The sequence below is a fragment of the Cherax quadricarinatus genome, chromosome 53 (assembly GCF_038502225.1).
Source record: "Cherax quadricarinatus isolate ZL_2023a chromosome 53, ASM3850222v1, whole genome shotgun sequence".
In the NCBI taxonomy this organism is placed as follows: domain Eukaryota; kingdom Metazoa; phylum Arthropoda; class Malacostraca; order Decapoda; family Parastacidae; genus Cherax; species Cherax quadricarinatus.
The window spans coordinates 19741759-19759576 of NC_091344.1; the positions used below are offsets into that span (position 1 = coordinate 19741759).

General features: G+C 42.3%; 1 protein-coding gene and 1 long non-coding RNA gene across 5 annotated transcripts in view; both read left to right on the top strand.

Annotated features, from left to right (window-relative positions):
- The first annotated feature begins 1018 nt into the window (after positions 1–1018).
- LOC138854232 (uncharacterized) lies at positions 1019–10063 on the top strand. The gene is made up of 3 exons (XR_011393446.1): positions 1019–1423; positions 1718–2376; positions 7841–10063. It is a non-coding gene; the product is annotated as an uncharacterized lncRNA (long non-coding RNA).
- Positions 10064–11023: 960 nt separating this feature from the next.
- Gnptab (N-acetylglucosamine-1-phosphate transferase subunits alpha and beta) overlaps positions 11024–17818 on the top strand; it is a 96315-nt gene continuing 89520 nt past the window's right edge. For 3 of the 4 annotated variants that reach the window (XM_070096408.1, XM_070096407.1, XM_070096405.1), the window contains exon 1: positions 11024–11102. The gene's annotated coding sequence lies outside the window, so the exon portion shown is untranslated. Of the gene's footprint in view, positions 11141–17818 lie in introns of all 4 variants that reach the window. The other variant, XM_070096406.1, reaches the window with a different exon arrangement.

A 17818-nucleotide genomic window follows, 5' to 3' on the forward strand; every position in this document is an offset into this window, starting at 1 on the left:
TGCACATTGTTTTCCCGCGCTCTGGACGGTGATAAATTAATTCGTGTAGAAAGAGCCTTAACGTAGTACTAAGTTAGCCTCTGTTACCTTAGCTTATGTTAGGTTATGTTGCGTTAGGTTATATTAATTTTTTTTAGTTTAATATGTTTATTATGCACTCCATACCCATCCTGAGGGCGGTATTCAAAAGATTACAGAGGTACATAATGGGTCCAGGGACTGGGCCCCAAAGTTTTGATAGCTGAACAAGGTACAAAGGTATTGAACTCCAGGGAGATCTGGTCACAATGCAGACGATGCAACATCTCCCCATTGAAAAGCTGGGGTGCCACTAGCACGATACGAGACAACACAATAAGTGTCAAGGGCCCAAGACTGTTCACAGCCTGGCTGGTCAGTACTTGACCAGCCGGGCTGTGGTTTGTACGTCGGGCCTGATTGATCAGGCCCTAATCCACCATGAGGGGGCGTTGACCCCCGAAACCCTCTCCAGGTACACAATCATGACCAAGTTACAAAGGTAATGAGCCATCTATCCATGGTTACAGTCATGATCAGCGTGTAAGAACGCAGTTAATACTAGAAATCTTAAACAATATTTTATCGCCAAAATACACCGATGTTATACTAGACCGAAGGAGTGCAAGGATAAAACATATGTATGTCTTCATAAATAACTCAACACGTCTATAACCAGATACAAACATATAGTTCATTATCATTGTAACTGGTTTAATTGTCAAAAGTTTCCGGTGTAAGTTTATTTAGGCACAGACACACGTAAGTGCAATTATCATTCATAGTGTAAATTACCTAGGATAACCCGAAAAAAAGTCAAAGTGACTTATTTCCATTGTCAAGACTTTATTTTTGGTCCCTTAATATCTTTGTCTATATTATTCATCCTCATCGGCAGGGAATTTACTTCTGGTAGGATGTCAGTAACAATGGAAACTATAAAACAATTGTGAAGGTAAGGGAAAAATAAAAGCAAATAAAAGGTGAGAATGGAAAAAAAAACAATATTGGTCCGGCGCAGTACTCCGATAAGAAGGGGGCGGGGCTTGTTGGGGCGAGGTCTTGGCTTGGTGGTGGGCGTGGACGTGGGCGCCAGAGGTAGCGCGGGAAACCAACCTGACCAACGAGAGAGAATCCCTGCCGGACTCAGTACTAGCACGACTGTGTTCCACTCTGTACGTTGTAGACGACATTCCAGTGGCGCTGTAACCACGCTGTTGGACCACCCTAAGTGAACATTATAACTCTCTAGTGAAGATTGGGAGTGCCATGATGAGTACAATTGTTCTCGTTGGCGCTGTGCCATTTGGGTACGTTTGTGAGAGGACTTTTTGCGAAATACCCATCTGGGAGGAGGGATTGGTGACCCCTAACTTGGCTTGCATTGCAGGTGCAAATTACAGAGGTAAGAACGTGAACTTATAATAATGTTCATAAGAACAATTAGATACTAACTTCAAAACTTTCCTATTAGCAGCTTTACTCTCATATTTTCACTTTATTGTGAAATTATTAAAACTAATAACCGCAGTTCGTTTTAAATGATATTTATTTCAAATATGATAGGAACCTTCTCATTATTTAATTTTTTTTTTGACCGAAAGTATACCACTTGCCTTATGACAAAGTTCTACGTATAGCTGTTAAATTTCTTGAAAATGTTATAAAGGGTTATAAGTAACTTAATGTTTTTATACAGTGTTGGCGCCACTGTCAGAAGTCACCATAAGCAACACACCGCTTCAGTTACCTCAGCTGCCTCATCAACACCTACGTCTGTTGTACGCATGTTTGTTGCATTCACCTCTGCTGCATCCACGTCTGCGACGTCCACGTCTGCTGCGACCATATCTGAGACACCCATTTCTGCCACACTCATGTCTGATGCAACCATATCTGCTTCACCCATGTCTGCTACACTCGTGTCTACTGCACCCATGTCTGCTACACTCATGTCTACTGCACCCATGTCTGTTGCACCCATGTCTGTTACACTCATGTCTTTTGCATTTATGACTAGTGCAGCCACATCTGTTGCTCCCATGTTTGCATCACCTATGTTTGCTGCATTCATGTATATTGCACCCATGTTTGATACACTCATGTGTGTTACACCCATATCTGCTGCACTCAGGTGTGTTGCACCCCCACTTCTTATTGGGGATGTTCCGTACTCATGAAGTCCAGGAGCCTAAGAAACCAAGGGTAAACGAGAACAAAATTGACGAGCAGGACAAATCGAGGGTAAACAAGAGCAACATTGACGAGCAGGACACAAGCGAGAGACACAGGAGGTGGAGGGAGGCTGGTGGTCACCTCCGTATCATAGCTGACATCTTCGAAGCAAGCTATACGAGGGTAAGCATCTCGTCTGCTTTCTAATAGGTGTTCAGAATGTGTGAATGAACAGCAGATGTTCGTTCACACATTATATATTTTTCGAGAAATATAGAGATGTTAATTAGAAAAATGTTGGTGGCGATTTTTGGCCAGCCCTTTACGATATGCAGTAACAGTGCTAACGACACTTATTTATATGGATGGGCGTTATTTCAAATTACCGTCAGTAACCTGCTGCTGAATTCAAATAACGTATTGGAATCAGTGTGGTGTGTGCGTGTGTGTGTGTGTGTGCTCACCTATTTGTGATTGCAGAGGTCAAGTCGTAGCTCCTGCCCCCCGCCTTTTTGCTGGTCGTTGCAAGATCCACTCTCTCCCTTCTCCGAGAGTTTTATCGTACCTCTTCTTACCTGGAGGTTATTCCGGAGATCAACGCCCCCGCGGCCCGGTCCATGACCAGGTCTCCCGATGGATCAGGGCCTGATCAACTAGGCTGTTACTGCTGGCCGCACGCAGTCCGACGTACGAGCCACAGCCCGGCTGATCCGGCACTGACTTTAGGTATCTGTCCAGCTCTCTCTTGAAGGCAGCCAGGGGTTTATTGGCAATTCCCCTAATGCTTGATGGGAGGCTGTTGAACAGTTTTGGGCCCCGGACACTTATGGTGTTTTCTCTTAGTGTACCAATGGCGCCCCTACCTTAAAGATTGTTCCCCTTCCTGACAACTCTATAACTGAAAAAAATACTTTCTAACATCCCTGTGACTCATCTGAGCCTTCAGCTTCCAGTTGTGACCCCTTGTTGCCTTGTCTCATCTCTGAAATATCCTGTCCCTATCCACCTTGTCAATTCCTCTCAGTATTTTATGTTATCATGTCTCCACCCTCTATCCTGTACTCCAGTGTCGTCAAGTTGATCACCCGTAACCTCTCGTCGTAGGACATCCCCGCAGCTCCGGGACTAGTCTTGTTGCAAACCTTTGAACTTTGTGTGTACTCACCTAATTGTGGTTATAGGAGTCGATTCATAGCTCCTGGCCTCTCCTCTTCACTGGTCGCTACTAGGTCACTCTCCTTGCTCCATAAGCCTTATCATACCTCTTAAAGCTATGTATGGTGCCTGCCTCCAGTACCTCACTATCCCGATTATTCTATTTCCTAACAACTCTGTGACCTTAGAAATACTTCCTAACATCCCTGTGACTCATATGAGTCTTCAGCTTCCAGTTATGACCCCTTGTTGCTGTGTCCCATCTCTGGAACATACTGGTTCTGTCCACCTTGTCGATTCCTCTCAGTATGTGTGTGCGTGCGTGCGTGTGTGTGTGTGTGTGTGTGTGTGTGTGTGTGTGTGTGTGTGTGTGTGTGTGTGTGTGTGTGTGTGTGTGTGTGTGTGTGTACTCACCTCACCTAATTGTGGTTGCAGGGGTCGAGACTCAGCTCCTGGCCCCGAGACTCAGCTCCTGGCCCCGTGTGTGTGTGTGTGTGTACTCACCTAATTGTGGTTGCAGGGGTCGACTCAGCTCCTGGCCCCGCCTCTTCACCGACCGCTACTAGGTCCTCTCTCCCCCTACTCCATGAGCTTTATCATACCTCGTCTTAAAACTGTATAGTTCCTATAGGTATCCTATAGATACCTAAAGTCAGTGCCGGATCAGCCGGGCTGTGGCTCGTACGTTGGACTGCATGCGGCCAGCAGTAACAGCCTGGTTGATCAGGCTCTGATCCACCGGGAGGCCTGGTCATGGACCGGGCCGCGGGGGCGTTGATCCCCGGAATTACCTCCAGGTAACTATATCGCTTGCCAGACTATTCCTCTTCCTAACTACTCTATGACTAAAATACTTCCTAACATCCCTTTGACTCATCTGAGTCTTCAGCTTCCAATTGTGACCCCTTGTTTCTGTGTCCCATCTCTGGAACATCCTGTCTCTGTCCACCTTGTCTATTCCACGCAGTATTTTGTATGTCGTTATCATGTCTCCCCTGACCCTCCTGTCCTCCAGTGTTGTCAGACCGATTTCTCTTAACCTTTCTTCATAGGACATTCCCCTTAGCTCTGGAACTAGCCTTGTTGCAAACCTTTGCACTTTCTCTATTTTCTTGACGTGTTTGACCAGGTGTGGGTTCCAAACTGGTGCTGCGTACTCCAGTATGGGCCTGACGTACACAGTGTATAAAGTCTTGAACGATTCCTTACTGAGGTACCGGAACGCTGTTCTCAGGTTTGCCAAGCGCCCATATACCGCAGCAATTATCTGGCTAATGTGTGCTTCTGGCGATGTACTCGGTATTATACTCACTCCTAGGTCTTTCTCCTTGAGTGAGGTTTGCAGCCTTTGGCCTCCTAGCCTGTACTCCGTCTGCGGTCTTCTTTGCCCTCCTCCGATCTTCATGACTTTGCATTTGGCGGGGTTAAATTCTAGGAGCCAGTTTCTGGACCACACATCCAGCCTATCCAGGTCTCTTTGTAGACAGATAAGATAAGATAAGATTTCGTTCGGATTTTTAACTCCGGAGGGTTAGCCACCCAGGATAACCCAAGAAAGTCAGTGCGTCATCGACTGTCTAACTTATTTCCATTGGGGTCCTTAATCTTGTCCCCCAGGATGCGACCCACACCAGTCGACTAACACCCAGGTGTTGATAAATTAGACACATGTGCAACTCTTGGGTATCTTTATTGAGGAAACGTTTCGCCACACAGTGGCTTCATCAGTCCATACAAAGGAGAATCTTGAAGAACAGGAGGAGAATGAGGTAATCAGTCCCTCAACCTTGAGTCGATGTGATCAGTCCATCAATCTATTCAAGACTGATGTGGCCCGGTGGTCTGGTGGCTAAAACTCCCGCTTCACACACGGAGGGCCCGGGTTCGATTCCCGGCGGGTGGAAATTCTGACACGTTTCCTTACACCTATTGTCCTGTTCACCTAGCAGCAAATAGGTACCTGGGTGTTAGTCGACTGGTGTGGGTCGCATCCTGGGGGACAAGATTAAGGACCCCAATGGAAATAAGTTAGACAGTCCTCGATGACGCACTGACTTTCTTGGGTTATCCTGGGTGGCTAACCCTCCGGGGTTAAAAATCCGAACGAAATCCTATCCTATCCTTTATCAAGTGCGGGTTCCAAACAGGTGCTGCATACTCCAGTATGGGCCTGACATACACGGTGTACAGTGTCTTGAATGATTCCTTACTAAGGTGTCGGAATGCTGTTCTCAGGTTTGCCAGGCGCCCATATGCTGCAGCAGTTATCTGATTGATGTGTGCTTCCGGAGACATGCTCGGTGTTATACTCACCCCAAGATCTTTCTCCTTGAGTGAGGTTTGCAGTCTTTGGCCACCTAGCCTATACTCTGTCTGTGGTCTTCTGTGCCCTTCCCCTATCTTCATGACTTTGCATTTGGCAGGATTAAATTCGAGAAGCCATTTGCTGGACCAGGTGTCCAGTCTGTCCAGGTCTCTTTGAAGTCCTGCCTGGTCCTCATCAGATTTAATTCTCCTCATTAACTTCACATCATCTGCAAACAGGGACACTTCTGAGTCTAACCCTTCCGTCATGTCGTTCACATATACCAAAAATAGCACTGGTCCTAGGACCGACCCCTGTGGGACCCCGCTCGTCACAGGTGCCCACTGTGATACATCATTACGTACCATGACTCGTTGTTGCCTCCCTGTCAGGTATTCTCTGATCCATTGCAGTGCCCTTCCTGTTATATGCGCCTGATGCTCTAGCTTCTGCACTAATCTCTTGTGAGGAACTGTGTCAAAGGCCTTCTTGCAGTCCAAGAAGATGCAATCAACCCACCCCTCTCTCTCTTGTCTTACTTCTGTTATTTTATCATAAAACTCCAGAAGGTTTGTGACACAGGATTTGCCTTCCGTGAATCCGTGCTGGTTGGCATTTATACTCCTGTTCCGTTCCAGGTGCTCCACCACTCTCCTCCTGATAATCTTCTCCATAATTTTGCATACTATACACGTCAATGACACAGGTCTATAGTTTAGTGCCTCTTTTCTGTCTCCTTTTTTGAAAATGGGAACTACATTTGCCGTCTTCCATACCTCAGGTAGTTGCCCAGTTTCCAGGGATGTGTTGAAGATTGTTGTAAGTGGTACGCACAACATATCTGCTCCCTCTCTAAGGACCCATGGAGAGATGTTGTCCGGTCCCATTGCCTTTGAGGTATCGATGTCCCTTAGCAGTTTCTTCACCTCCTCCTCATCTGTATGTATGTCGTCCAACACTTGTTGGTGTATTCCTTGTTGGTGTCCCCATCTGGTCTGTCCCCCCAGAGTCCTTCCTGTCTCTACTGTAAATACTTCCTTAAATCTCGTGTTGAGCTCCTCACATACCTCTTGATCGTTTCTTGTGAGTTCTCCACCTTCTTTCCTCAGCCTTATCACCTGGTCCTTGACTGTTGTCTTCCTCCTAATGTGGCTATACAGCGTGTGTGTGTGTGTGTACTCACCTATTTGTACTCACCTATTTGTGGTTGCAGGGGTCGAGTCCTAGCTCCTGGCCCCGCCTCTTCACCGGTTGCTACTAGGCCCTCTCTCTCCCCGCTCCATGAGCTTTATCAAAACTCGTCTTAAAACTGTGTATGGTTCCTGCCTCCACTACGTCATTTTCTAGGCTATTCCACTGCCTTACAACTCTATGACTGAAGAAATACTTCCTACTATCTCTCTGACTCATTTGTGTCTTCAACTTCCAATTGTGGCCTCTTGTTTCTGTGTCCCCTCCCTGGAACATCCTGTCTTTGTCCACCTTGTCTATTCCACGCAGTATTTTATATGTCGTTATCATGTCTCCCCTGACCCTCCTGTCCTCCAGTGTCGTCAGGCCGATTTCCCTTAATCTTTCTTCATAGGACATTCCCCTTAGCTCTGGAACTAACCTTGTCGCAAACCTTTGTACTTTCTCTAGTTTCTTGACGTGCTTTATCAAGTGCGGGTTCCAAACAGGTGCTGCATACTCCAGTATGGGCCTGACATACACGGTGTACAGTGTCTTGAATGATTCCTTACTAAGGTATCGGAATGCTGTTCTCAGGTTTGCCAGGCGCCCATATGCTGCAGCAGTTATCTGATTGATGTGTGCTTCCGGAGACATGCTCGGTGTGTGTGTGTGTGTGTGTGTGTGTGTGTGTGTGTGTACTCACCTATTTGTACTCACCTATTTGTGGTTGCAGGGGTCGAGTCTTAGCTCCTGGCCCCGCCTCTTCACCGGTTGCTACTGTGTGTGTGTGTGTGTGTGTGTGTGTGTTCATATTTACATTCCACATTATTAAGGAGAATTGTCAAATATGCAGAATGTCAGTCTATATTATTTGCTTGGTTGTTAATGTGCACGTTATAGGTAATCTTAATGACGTGTTCAATCGGCAGGCTTTACAGATAAGAAACTAACAAAAAAAAATGGTTTATCAGGGTGTAAGGAAGAAACTAACAACAAAAAAAATATCTTTATCAGGGTGTGAGGAAGACTGGCAGTGTCTTCCCCTGAGTGAAGTCCCTCTCAGCTTCCCTCACCTGTTGCCTTTCCGCCTTCATCCTGTGGGTCCTCTGATGCAGACTATTCAACGGGTTCCACTGACCTCCAGAGAAAGTGATGACCCTGACATCTTTTCGCCTGTGAGGGATCTCTTCTCAGCCATTATAGGATACTTCTGTGTGATTATCTTTTGGGTGCTTTGTGAATGGAGTATAAAACCCAGCTTCCGAAAGTCAGTGGATACACCGAACGGGTATCTTCTAGATGCCAGACCCGTGTCAGGAGACACTTGTTCTGATTTCTGACGACCAAAACATCACTATCTCTAATGAGACTGTGTAACAGAAATAAGTTAAGATTTTGTGCAGATTTTTAATCCCGAAGGGTTAGCTACTTAGGATAACCCAAGAAAGTCCCTGCGTCATCGAAGACTGTCTTTTATTTACATTGGAGTCCGTCAGTCTTGTCTCCCAGGATGCGACCCACACCAGTCCACTAACACCCTGGTACCTACTTGCTAGGTGAATGCGGACAGTATGTGTCAGTAAACATGCCAAATGTTTTACCCTTGCCTGGGATCCAACCACGGATACTCAGTGTGTGAAGCGAGAGCGTTGCCTCATTTTTAAATGATTGCGTCAGTATCAGCAGCGCTGTATGACCCTTGTGGGTTTAGCGCTTAGTTTGGATTGTAACAATGTCTCAGTATCACTTACGAGCGATCCTCTAGACCAGCGTGTTCATGGTCTAGGGCGAGACCTGGCTGCTGGGAATCACAACCCCAGCAGCCAGGTCTCGGACCAGGTCTTCTGGTTGGTGGCCTTATTAATTAAAGTCGGAATGTTTGTGCTAGCTGCGCTTGTTCCTGCTCTAACTTTTATCATCTGGAGAATTTCTGTTAGTTAATCATGAACGAGGGAAAAAAACATAAAAAATAGAGAAACTGCAGTAGACCTAGGGCCTGGGTTAATAGGCTTAATATTAAGGTACTGGAAGTACTGTCAACGATGAAGATTCCCAGAGCACATTACTATTATTACTACTGAATTCACTGAGAGAACTAAACCTATAGGGGTCATGCAGTGCCTGGTGTCTTGGAGGGCAATCAGACTCGATTCCAGGAATTGGAGCACATATCCAGTTCCTTAGATCAAGAGCCCCTCACTAGCATCAAGGAGCCTCCAATGAAGGGTCCTAGAGTACAGTTACCCAGTGCTCGAATACTGAACATCAGTGAACAGTGTACCGGGTTCTCGTGGCTCAAGTAATAGCATATTCGGCTCGCATCTGAAGAACCTGGGTTCGATCCGAGTACAACTGGAAACATTGACTGTTTTTTTAAACCTGTTGCTCCTCTTCATCCAGCAAGCAGTAAGTAGGTTCCTGGTGTGAGTCGCGTCCTTGGAAAGTGGATCAAATAAACCAGACATAGTGATATTATTTGGATATCATAGGTTGCTAAACTGGGTTAATAATACGAGCATTTTAAAATATTCTACAGAAGAGAGAGGTAGTTCGGCCCCTCCCCCCCCACACACAGGAAACCTATATTTCAAAAGTAGGCTGGGTGCACTGGCATTTCTCTCTGGACAGCAGAAAGTTCCTGCACGAGGTACCTAGAGTAGCAGTGTGTGACACTCGTACCACTAAGTATTCTGTGATATTAGTATACACCCACTTTAGATCATATTATTCCAGTTATGAGAAGCGCAGTGGGGGCTCACAATATGGCAGGTGACAGAGTACATTCCATGTATTCAAATGCAAATTTAATTTTTTAAGAAGCTTGTAATGTTTACAAAAAATAATAAGTAGTACGTCTTCGAAGCTTAATGGAAAGCCACTCATTATGGAAATTAGTCACTGTTCGACTTTATTGGGTTATCCTAGGCTAAATATACACGATGCATATTTTATGTGGCCATTATATCTGTGTACCCTCAAGAACTTTGTAGTTTTATATATTATGTATCTTAGACTTAAATATACTTAACAATCTAGTTGTATTTTATACCAGCTTTTTCCATGCTATTATGTCACTATGAAGAGTACATGTTACTTTGAAGAGTACATGTTACTGTGAAGAGTACATATTTCTATGAAGGGTACATGTTACTATGAAGAGTACATGTTACTATGAAGAGTAAATGTTACTATGAAGAGTAAATGTTACTATGAAGAGTACATGTTACTATGAAGAGTAAATGTTACTGTGAAGAGTACATGTTGCTATAAAGAGTAAATGTTACTATGAAGAGTAAATGTTACTGTGAAGAGTACATGTTGCTATAAAGAGTAAATGTTACTATGAAGAGTAAATGTTACTGTGAAGAGTAAATGTTACTGTGAAGAGTACATGTTACTATGAAGAGTAAATGTTACTGTGAAGAGTAAATGTTACTGTGAAGAGTACATGTTACTATGAAGAGTAAATGTTACTGTGAAGAGTAAATGTTACTGTGAAGAGTACATGTTACTATGAAGAGTAAATGTTACTATGAAGAGTACATGTACTATGAAGAGTACATGTTACTATGAAAAGTAAATGTTACTGTGAAGAGTACGTGTTACTATGAAGAGTAAATGTTACTATGAAGAGTACATGTACTATGAAGAGTACATGTTACTATGAAGAGTAAATGTTACTATGAAGAGTACATGTACTATGAAGAGTAAATGTTACTATGAAGAGTAAATGTTACTGTGAAGAGTACATGTTACTATGAAGAGTAAATGTTACTATGAAGAGTACATGTACTATGAAGAGTACATGTTACTATGAAAAGTAAATGTTATAGAGATAGTAATCTAAACTGAGCTGTCAGTTTTGGTTACAATAATAACTGGGTAACTGAAAAGATTGAGGGGCTGATTACATTGACTTCAGGCTGGTTATTATTATTATAATCCAAAAGAAGCGCTGAACCTACAAGGGTCATACAGCGCAGGACTCCGGGCTGAGGGACTGATTATATCAAACTCCTGATCTTCACCATTCTACTTTGTATAGGACTGACGAAGCCACTGTGTGGCAAAACATTTCCATAATAAAGATTCCCAAGTATTGCACATGTGTCTAATTTATCAACTTATCAGGTCTCTGAACCATATTATCTACAAAGTGGAATTTGCATTTTACCCGAAAAAAAGTTGAGCTTCAGGGTTCATGCAGCCCTTCAACCCACCACGACTGTATCCAGTCCTGGACTGCCACCACAACACAACAACATCATCATGTGTGGTGAGCCATATGGTTTCTTGTCAAATAGTGATTGAGAGGTTGGTGATTGATTGCTATTTTGGATAATATGGCTATTAGGTTCTTTTGAGATATCACGCATTATTTTAAAATAAAATAAGACAAGTAGACTGTTAGTAAATTTATTTAGGTAAATAAGTAAGTTTATTTAGATACATGTACATGTAAGTACAATTTTCGTATATTCAAATTTTAGTGTAATTTACCTATGACATCCCCAAAAAATCAGACAGTGACTTATTTCCATTGATACAGGTACACATAAGCATTCTTATACAAATTTATATTATTACAATTATCTTTCTATAGTAACATATACGTAAATTTTCTAAGACCTAGTTCAGCTATCAAAACTTTGGGGGCCCAGTCCCTGGACCCATTACGTACCTCTGTAATCTGTAAATACCTTTGTAACTTGTCATGATTGTGACCAGACTTACCTGGAGTTCATTACCTTTGTAAATTGTGAGTTCATTACCTTTGTAAATTGTGAGTTTATTACCTTTGTAAATTGTGAGTTCATTACCTCTGTAACTTGCTCAGCTATCAAAACTTTGGAGTCCAGTCCCTGGACCAATTATGTACCTCTGTAATCTTTTGACTACCGCCCACAGGATGGGTATGGGGTGCATAATAAACATATTAAACTAAACAACAGCTCAAAAAAGTCAAAGTATTTATTTCCATTGTGGTTCCTGGTACAAAGTGTTATTTCTTGTGCAAATTGTTATTTATGAAGTACATACGTATTAACAAAACTAATAAATTTTATTTTGGATGGCAGGATTAGTCAACAGATGTTATTTATGTTAAGTAAAAGGACACAGGTGCAACTAATGTGACATTTTATTGTGGCAACGTTTCGCTCTCCTGGAAAGCGAAACGTTATGTAATGTGACAATACTGTGACAATAAAATGTCACATTACATAACTGCACTTGTGTCCTTTTATCTAACATATTGTCGGTAATTTTACCAACATTAATACGGATGTTATTTACATTACTGGTAAACAGTGAATGTAAATAATCACAAATAAAATGTAAGCAAAGATGAATCAAATGTAAGCAAAGACGAATAAAATGTAAACAAAGACAAATTGAAGATAAACAAAGACGAATAAAATGTAAACAAAGACAAATTGAAGATAAACAAAGACGAATAAAATGTAAACAAAGACAAATCAGATGTAAACTAAGACGAATCAAATGTAAAGATGAATCAAATGTAAACAAAGATGAATCAAATGTAAACAAAGACGAATCATGTAAACAAAGGTGAATCAGATGTAAACAAAGATGAATCAGATGTAAGCAAAGACAAATCAAATGCAAACCAAAACGTGCCAATCCCAGTCATGGCTCAGTTGGTAGTGTCTGCAGCGTACACTGAGGAACTATGGATTGCTCCCCAGCACGGGCAAGATGTTGGGTATGTTTCCTGGCACCTGTTGCCCTCAAGGGAGGTTTCTTGATACTGGTGACTGTATGACCCCTGTGGGTTTAGTGCTTGGTTTTGGTTGATTAATGCTGGTGAGGGGCTCTTGATCTAAGGAATTAGATCTGTGCTCCAATTCCTTAAATCGAGCCTGAATACCTTTCATTTCCCCAAGGCGCTGTATAACTCTTATGGATTTAGCACTTCCCCAACAAATGTAATAATGATAACCCTTACACTTGCTGCCGTCTTCACTTTGCAGTAAGTAGGTACCTGGGCGTTGGTAGACTGATGTGGGGTACACCCTGAGCGAATGGATTAACCCCTCAACTGTCCAAATGTAGATCTGCATTCGCTTGCGTAGCGCTCCGAACGTAGATCTACTTTTTTTTTTTTACATGCTTTCAAATGGGAAAAATCAAGGTTGGAGTACTATGCGTGTAAACGTAGATCTACGTTTAGACAGTTTAAGGGTTAAAGGACCTCAGGGAAAATAAGATTGACAGTCCCCAATGACAGACTTAGAGTTATTCTGGGTTGCTACCCCTCTGGGTTAATAATTCAAACAAAATTTTATGTCCCATATTTACAGCTGGAGGACTTTGTTGGTTTAGTGCAGAGGGTGTATTTCTAAGTCTCCACCTTGACTGCAGTCTCAGATTCCAGACCCACATACAGCAAATATCCAAGAAAGTTTCCAAAACAGTAGGCATCCTTTCAAAGATACGGTACTATGTACCCCAAACGGCTCTTCTTGCTCTCTGCCACTCTCTCATTTACCTGTACCTCACCTATGGTATTTATGCATGGGGCTCAACCACAGCAAATCACCTTAAACCTTTAATAACCCAACAAAAAGCTACAGTGTGATTGATTACCAACTCCTGCACTAGACAGCACACTCCACGGCTTTTTAAGAGCCTTAACTTGCTTAATATACAAAACATCCACGCTTATTATTGTGCTTACCCCACACACACAACATTATACTCAAATATTAACCCCTCCTTTCAAACTACTACTTGATACCTACAACAGAACACACAGGCATAATTTTTTATTTTTTTTATTATCACACTGGCCGATTCCCACCAAGGCAGGGTGGCCCGAAAAAGAAAAACTTTCACCATCATTCACTCCATCACTGTCTTGCCAGAAGGGTGCTTTACACTACAGTTTTTAAACTGCAACATAACACCCCTCCTTCAGAGTACAGGCACTGTACTTCCCATCTCCAGGACTCAAGTCCGGCCTGCCGGTTTCCCTGAACCCCTTCATAAATGTTACTTTGCTCACACTCCAACAGCACGTCAAGTATTAAAAACCATTTGTCTCCATTCACTCCTATCAAACACGCTCACGCATGCCTGCTGGAAGTCCAAGCCCTTCGCACACAAAACCTCCTTTACCCCCTCCCTCCAACCTTTCCTAGGCCGACCCCTACCCCCGCCTTCCTTCCACTACAGACTGATACACTCTTGAAGTTATTCTGTTTCGCTAAATTCTCTCCACATGTCCGAACCACCTCAACAACCCTTCCTCAGCCCTCTGGACAACAGTTTTGGTAATCCCGCACCTCCTCCTAACTTCCAAACTACGAATTCTCTGCATTATATTCACACCACACATTGCTCTCAGACATGACATCTCCACTGCCTCCAGCCTTCTCCTCGCTGCAACATTCATCACCCATGCTTCACACCCATATAAGAGCGTTGGTAAAACTATACTCTCATACATTCCCCTATTTGCCTCCAAGGACAAAGTTCTTTTTCTCCACAGACTCCTAAGTGCACCACTCACCCTTTTCCCCTCATCAATTCTATGATTCACCTCATCTTTCATAGACCCATCCGCTGACACGTCCACTCCCAAATATCTGAATACATTCACCTCCTCCATACTCTCTCCCTCCAATCTGATATCCAATCTTTCATCACCTAATCTTTTTGTTATCCTCATAACCTTACTCTTTCCTGTATTCACTTTCAATTTTCTTCTTTTGCACACCCTACCAAATTCATCCACCAATCTCTGCAACTTCTCTTCAGAATCTCCCAAGAGCACAGTGTCATCAGCAAAGAGCAACTGTGACAACTCCCACTTTATGTGTGATTCTTTATCTTTTAACTCCACGCCTCTTGCCAAGACCCTCGCATTTACTTCTCTTACAACCCCATCCATAAATATATTAAACAACCACGGTGACATCACACATCCTTGTCTAAGGCCTACTTTTACTGGGAAATAATTTCCCTCTTTCCTACATACTCTAACTTGAGCCTCACTATCCTCGTAAAAACTCTTCACTGCTTTCAGTAACCTACCTCCTACACCATACACCTGCAACATCTGCCACATTGCCCCCCTATCCACCCTGTCATACGCCTTTTCCAAATCCATAAATGCCACAAAGACCTCTTTAGCCTTATCTAAATACTGTTCACTTATATGTTTCACTGTAAACACCTGGTCCACACACCCCCTACCTTTCCTAAAGCCTCCTTGTTCATCTGCTATCCTATTCTCCGTCTTACTCTTAATTCTTTCAATAATAACTCTACCATACACTTTGCCAGGTATACTCAACAGACTTATCCCCCTATAATTTTTGCACTCTCTTTTATCCCCTTTGCCTTTATACAAAGGAACTATGCATGCTCTCTGCCGATCCCTAGGTACCTTACCCTCTTCCATACATTTATTAAATAATTGCACCAACCACTCCAAAACTATATCCCCACCTGCTTTTAACATTTCTATCTTTATCCCATCAATCCCGGCTGCCTTACCCCCTTTCATTTTACCTACTGCCTCACGAACTTCCCCCACACTCACAACTGGCTCTTCCTCACTCCTACAAGATGTTGTTCGTCCTTGCCCTATACACGAAATCACAGCTTCCCTATCTTCATCAACATTTAACAATTCCTCAAAATATTCCCTCCATCTTCCCAATACCTCTAACTCTCCATTTAATAACTCTCCTCTCCTATTTTTAACTGACAAATCCATTTGTTCTCTAGGCTTTCTTAACTTGTTAATCTCACTCCAAAACTTTTTCTTATTTTCAACAAAATTTGTTGATAACATCTCACCCACTCTCTCATTTGCTCTCTTTTTACATTGCTTCACCACTCTCTTAACCTCTCTCTTTTTCTCCATATACTCTTCCCTCCTTGCATCACTTCTACTTTGTAAAAACTTCTCATATGCTAACTTTTTCTCCCTTATTACTCTCTTCACATCATCATTCCACCAATCGCTCCTCTTCCCTCCCGCACCCACTTTCCTGTAACCACAAACTTCTGCTGAACACTCTAACACTACATTTTTAAACCTACCCCATACCTCTTCGACCCCATTGCCTATGCTCTCATTAGCCCATCTATCCTCCAATAGCTGTTTATATCTTACCCTAACTGCCTCCTCTTTTAGTTTATAATCCTTCACCTCTCTCTTCCCTGATGCTTCTATTCTCCTTGTATCCCATCTACCTTTTACTCTCAGTGTAGCTACAACTAGAAAGTGATCTGATATATCTGTGGCCCCTCTATAAACATGTACATCCTGAAGTCTACTCAACAGTCTTTTATCTACCAATACATAATCCAACAAACTACTGTCATTTCGCCCTACATCATATCTTGTATACTTATTTATCCTCTTTTTCTTAAAATATGTATTACCTGTAACTAAACCCCTTTCTATACAAAGTTCAATCAAAGGGCTCCCATTATCGTTTACACCTGGCACCCCAAACTTACCTACCACACCCTCTCTAAAAGTTTCTCCTACTTTAGCATTCAGGTCCCCTACCACAATTACTCTCTCACTTGGTTCAAAGGCTCCTATACATTCACTTAACATCTCCTAAAATCTCAAGGCACAAATAACTCTTCGATATCCCTCATGTCCATCTCTCCTTATGCAAAAATGCTATGCACATAAAGGGCCTGAAGATCTGGAATTCGTTGCCTGAACACACTAAATCATTTGAAGGCCCTACTTAGAAATCATCTCATCACCCAAAATTAACCAGACAAACACTTTACTTAATACCTACCAGTTACTCAAAAATTACTCAAAAAACTCCTATATTATTTAAGACTGCTCAACTGTTTGATCATTTACTTCAAACTTAAAATTGTTTCAATTTCATTATTGTGTATTGTGCTTGGTGATTGCTCAACTATTTAATCATTACTCCAAGCTTAAAATTGTTTCAATTTCATTATTGTAAATTGTGCTTGATGATTGCTTATCCATGTACTCATTACTTCAAACGTATGAATATTTCAATTTCATTGTTTTAAATTGTGCTAAGTTGTAATACTGTACGTACTGTATTTTTTTATAAACTATATCAAAACTGTAATTATTCTCTATTGAACTTACTAAAGCCATATAGAATGAACTAGTTGAATATTTAATTTTCTTGTATTCATTGTAACTTGCCTAATGACCATATGTAAAATTACTGCACTGTTATTGCCTTATTAATCGTAAGTTAGTCTTAAGTTTGCCCAAAATGCTCTGCATTATAAAGGGGCTTTTGGCATGTTCACCAAATTGTTACATTCCTTTGTACAAACATGTATCATGCTAAAATAAACTTGCCATTGTCAGTACTGCAGAGTAAAGTTATTTAGGTAAATTTGCACATTTGCGGAGTTTGGATATTTTATCTTGTAGGTGTAGTGCTTACCTGGAGTTTACCTGGAGAGAGTTCTGGGGGTCAACGCCCCCGCGGCCTGGTCTGTGACCAGGCCTCCTGGTGGATCAGAGCCTGATCAACCAGGCTGTTGCTGCTGGCTGCACGCAAACCAACGTACGAGCCACAGCCCGGCTGATCCGGAACTGACTTTAGGTGCTTGTCCAGTGCCAGCTTGAAGACTGCCAGGGGTCTGTTGGTAATCCCCCTTATGTGTGCTGGGAGGCAGTTGAACAGTCTCGGGCCCCTGACACTTATTGTATTAGTTTTGATTGTAATAATAATAAATAAATCAAATTGAATATTTTATCTTGGCTATGTTTGACTTGCTGGGAGCTCTATCAGGCCTCTTTGAGGCTTCATAGAGCTTCCAACAAGCAAAAATAGCGTAAATAAAATATTCAAAAGTTGCTTATATGTCCATATTCCTAAATTTAATTCCAGTATTCATGTACCAATCAGGTTCTCAAAATAAACATTGCTCATGATTCATTAAACCATAGTTTTGTGTGTACACTTTTTAAAATTGCAGTGATATATGTTTATT